This window comes from Martes martes, assembly GCF_963455335.1.
Source record: "Martes martes genome assembly, chromosome: 8".
NCBI classification, from domain to species: domain Eukaryota; kingdom Metazoa; phylum Chordata; class Mammalia; order Carnivora; family Mustelidae; genus Martes; species Martes martes.
In genome coordinates, this window is record NC_137895.1 from 45561421 (window position 1) to 45566687 (window position 5267).

At 35.9% G+C, this 5267-nt stretch overlaps 1 pseudogene across 1 annotated transcript; it reads right to left on the reverse strand.

The window, feature by feature from the left end:
- Positions 1–1694: 1694 nt before the first annotated feature.
- LOC308346979 (large ribosomal subunit protein eL32-like) lies at positions 1695–2463 on the reverse strand (annotated as a pseudogene). The gene has a single exon. The product of its transcript is annotated as a large ribosomal subunit protein eL32-like (transcript).
- Positions 2464–5267: the final 2804 nt, after the last annotated feature.

Here is a 5267-nt window from a genome sequence, read left to right on the forward strand (position 1 = left end):
AGACAGAGAACTGGAGAGTAGGGCATTGCCCAGAGAAACTTCCAGAGAACTGTAGAGGAGTCCCTCAAATATATGACTAAGAATTGATATACATATAAGTGAGAGGAATCTTGGAAATAGCCACTGGAAAGGAGTAAGCAGATAATTCCTGGAGTTCCCACAGGATAGGGTATAGTTTATGTTCCAACCAGTCATGGTAGAGAGACTTCATTCTACACAGGGCATTGGGTACAGCCCTCAGAAGAGCCAGGACTTAATAGGGATAAAAAGCACAGAGTAAAGTCTTTGCTGGACCTGATCTACCATAATAAATTTTGATAATAAGCCTGAAATGGATCAAGGTGATCCTCAAGTAGATTTAACAAAATCAGTACTCTCTCTCTCTTTTTTTTTAAATTTTATTTGCTTATTTGACAGAGAGAGACAACACAAAGCAGGAGGAGCAGCAAGCAAAGGGAGAGGGCGAATCAGGCTTTTCACTGAGCTAGGAGCCGGATGCGGGGCTCGATCCCAGGACCCTGGGATCATGACCTGAGCTGAAGGCAGATGCTTAACCAACTGAGTCACCCAGGTGCCCCCACAATCAATACTCTTCAAAAGGATAATCCTTGTGTACCGTTAGTGGGAATGCAAAATGGTACAACCACTATGGAAAACAGTATGCAGTTTCCTCAAAAAAATAATAAAAAATCATATGATCCAGCAATCCCACTCATAGGTACATATCCAAACTAATTCAAGGCCAGATCTCAGAGATATTTGTACATCTGTGTTCATTGAATATTATTATTCACAATAGCCAAGAAATGGAAGTAACTGGAGTATCCATTGACAAATTAATAATGAAAATGTAGCACGCGCGCACGCACACACACACACACACACACACACACACAATGGAATATTATGCAGCTTTAAAGAAAGGATATCCTGTCACATGCTACATACAGCATGGATGAACCCTGAAGACATTATGCTAAATAAACTAGTCACAAAAGGACAGATACCATATGATTCCACTTGTATAAAGCTTCTAAAGTAGTCAAAATCATAGAGTCAAAGTAGGAAGGTGGTTGTTAAGGGTTGTAGGAAGGGGGTGAAGGGAGGGAAAAAGCGTGTAGTTTCAGTTTTGCAAGGTGAAAGTTTCTAGAGATCTATTACAATATGAATGTACTTAACACTACTGAACTGTATACTTAAAAATAGTTAAGATGGTAAATTTAATGTTATATGCCTTTTAACATGCAAAATCTATCTTTCCAGTTAATCTGTCACCTCTGTAGTATCATATATTCACATATGTATATGTATAAAAGTTTTTTCCCTATTCTAACCCATCAAATATTTGTCTTTTTATAGTATCATATTGATTTGATAGGATATTTGTAGTAAATGCTCAAAATGTAATAAGACAAATCTCACTGCACTGTACTTACTTCTCTCTCATAATTTTCTTGACTGTTCTGTAGAATTTAACCTTCCACATAAATGTTAGTTATATTTTATCCAATTCTGTAATACACATAACTTGGGTAACAACTAATTAATATATTACTGGAGCTCCTGGCTGGCTCAGTCCATACAACATGTGACTCTTGATCTTGGGATCATGAGTTCAAGCCCCACATTGGGCATAGAGCTTACTTTAAAAAAAAATTAGTAATTACTTTTGGGAGAAAATTTTTTTTGTAGTTTTATGGTTTTATTAACACAAATATGACATGCACAACAAGCTGTCTATTCATTTTCTTCACTGCGTAGCCTGGCGTTGGGATTGGTGACTCTGATTGCCAGCTGGGCTGCTCTTTCCACAATAGCTTTGCGGTTCTCGAAGGAGACATTGTGAGCTATCTCTGCACGGTAGGATTTGTTGCACATCAGCAGCCCTTCAAGCTCCTTGACGTTGTGGACTAGGAACTTCCTGAAGCCACTGGGCAACATGTGCTTTGTCTTCTTGTTGCTCCTGTAACCAATGTTGGGCATCAAGATCTGGCCCTTGAATCTTCTGCACACCCTATTGTCACCCTAGTCTGCCATTTGCGCTTAATTTTGACATTCGGTCTGACTGGTGCCGGGTGAGCTTCTTGGTCCTCTTTTTAACAATCTTGGGCTTCACCAAAGGTCCGAGGGCAGCCATGATGCCCAGTAACAGATGGCTGCCAGCTTCACAGGCAGTGCCGAGGGAGAGAGGGGACCAAGAAATATTATTTTTAAGCTAACTTTGCATCTAAGAATCTAGTGTGTCTCCCGATTTCTTCAGTTCTAATGTTTTTTATATTGTACCTATCAATAAAATTTTAGAGATTTTTCTTCATATATTTAATCAACTTATTCCTAAGTATTTTATAGTTTTTCTACTATTATGAATAAAATGTGGAATGTTTTTCTCATTTTTTATTTCTAGGTGCTTGCTGTCAGAATATTGAAATCGAGAAACCTTATGAATTTAGTATATTGCTTCGATACATAGACACATTACTAATCTCTTATTAATTCTGTTAATATTTTATTGAATAACTTAGGTATATAATGTCATCAATAGAAAGAGAATATTTAAACTGCTCTTTTAAAATTTTTATCTTAAATAAATAATAAATAGGGTGATTCTACGTCTAGTTTCTGATTTTAATTTAAATTGTTTACCTGGCTTGCCATTTAGAATACTAGCTGTGCTGTTTTTAGAGGGTTTTTTTTTTTTTTTTTTAAGATTTTATTTTTAAGTAATCTTCACCTCCAGTGTGGGGGCTTGAACTCACAACCCTGAGATCAAGGGTCATATGCTCTACCAGCTGAGCCAACAGGTGTCCTTTTCTTAAATAAATGGTCTTTGTTATATTTAGATAGTTTCCTTCTATTTTCTATTATAATTTGAGTTTTTATTAAGATGGCTGTTAATTTCATCAAATAACTTTTTGGCATTTACTGATGTCAGTGTATGCTCTTAACTCTTTATTGTTACAGTAATAGATTATGTTGATAGATTTCCCATTATTCAAACACCATTGCATTCCTGAAACAACAAATCTTGCTTGAACCTAATTTTTAATTTTTCAATATATGTACACATATATATGCATTCTATTTGCTGAATTTTAGATGAGAATTGTGTAACTGTATCAGTAAGATAGGACTATAATTTTTGCCTTTATAAAAAATATATATTTTGGGGGCATCTGGGTGGCTCAGTTGGTTAAGTGTCTGCCTTTGGCTCGGGTCATGATCCCAGCATCCTGGGATTGAGCCCCACATGGGGCTCCCTGTTCGGTAAGGAGTCTGCTTGTCCTCTCCCTTTGCCCCTCCCCCTGCTTGTTCTCTCTCTCTCTAATAAATAAATAAATAAAATGTTTTTTAAAGGGCGCCTGGGTGGCTTAGTTGGTTAAGTGACTGCCTTCAGCTCAGGCCATGATCCTGGAGTCCTAGGATCAAGTCCCACATCGGGATCTCTGCTCGGCAGGGTATCTGCTTCTCCCCCCGACCCTCTCTCCTTTCATGCTCTCCCTCTCTCTCATTCTGTCGAATAAATAAATAAAATCTTTACTAAAAAAAAAAAAAAAAGATGTTTAAAAAAAGTTTTTTAAAAAAGATTTTAAAATATATATTTTTAAAAATTTATTCTGATTTCTTAAAATAAATGAAGAAGCTTTCTAATTTAAACAATAACTTTCTTTAAAAGGAACAGAATTATCTGTTCTTTAAAAGTTGTGACTCCCATCTGGTACTGGAGCCTTTTTCAAGTAGTAAATTAAAAAAAAAATTATCTTTACTATATCTCTTATAAAGATGGCAATTTTATACAGAGTGCACATATTTGATGATTTATATTTTGCTAGAAAATTATCCATTTCATCAAAGGCTTTCAAAATTTGTTATTATAAAATTGCTTAGTTGTATTCTCATAATTTTTGTTAATATCTGCTGAATATGTTGTATGTCTTCTTTCTCATGCCCACTTGTATCTATTTTGGCTTTCTTTTCACTTATCAGACCCATGAGTTTATCTATTTGTTATCCCTTCTTTAATATTTTTCTAGATGAGTCATGTGAATGATCTATTCTCTGAATTACTGCACATTTTCAAAGATTGTTCTTTCACTTGACAGGCTAATGTAAAGAATCTTGCCTTTTCTCATTCTAAAGATGCTATTCTACTGCCTTCAAGCTTCTAGAATTACCAGTAAGTCCAATGCAAATCTGGCTCTTTTTTTCTTTCTCAACAATTTGTTCTTTCTAAATGGTAGCGAATAGTATTTGCTCTTTAGTCTTAGAGTTCAGGAATTTTTATCAGATTGTGTATGTGTGTTTTCTCATCAATTCAGTCTACTCTGGAGTCTGAGAGCCTTTTTAATATGCGAAATTAGGTCTTTTAGCTCTCATGAATACTTCTTGTCTGTCCAGAGTGCCCATTGTTTATATGTTAGGTCTCTTGCCTTTCTGTTCTGGTTGTTTGTTTTCCCTCTTGATTTCCTTGTCTGCTTTTATTTTGCTCTTTGAAAGGCTCTTAACCTTTACCTTCTAGGCCACTGTAATGACCAATCTTTTTTCAATTTATCTACTATCTATATTTAGTTGGAGATTTCTATTTTTTGTATTTCTAGTAATTGTACTGCACTTGAATTTCATTAAGTAGTTTTTAAAAACCACCTTGGGTTGTTTTCTTTGGGGTAAGAGATTATTTTCTATTTATGACTTTTTCCTGGTCTTACCTATATAGGGTTCTTTTCTTTTCCCTTCCCTTTCCTCTTTCCTTCACTCTTCTCCTCCCTCCTCTTCCCCCTCCCCCTCTTCTCCTCTCCTCTCCTCTCCTTTCTTTCATAAGCTCTATGCCCAATGTGGGGCTTGAACTCAACTCACAGCCCTGACATCAAGCTTTTCTTTTTCTTTCTTTTTCTTATTAGGGATCACGTCTGGATTTTTGGAGAATTTGAAGTCTAACAAGCAGTTATTAAAGTTTACTTGCAATGCAGGAAGCAGGCAGGTTATCACCTGTCTTCTGATTCCAAAAATAGAGATCTTAAAGTAGATAAGAATGAAGACTTTGGAGCCAGATTGCCTCATTTCAAATACCAGCTCTGCTGTTTACTAGTGATGTGGCCTTGGGCAAATTATTCAAACTCTATGTCTCAATTTCCTTATTAATCCTGTGGGAGAAATAATCAGAGCATTCTTGTGCGGTTATTGTGAGAATTATGAGTCTACTTTTGTGAAATACTTAGAACAGTTCCTGGCAAGCATATGGGCTATTTTTAAAAATTCCTTCTGAAAACAGA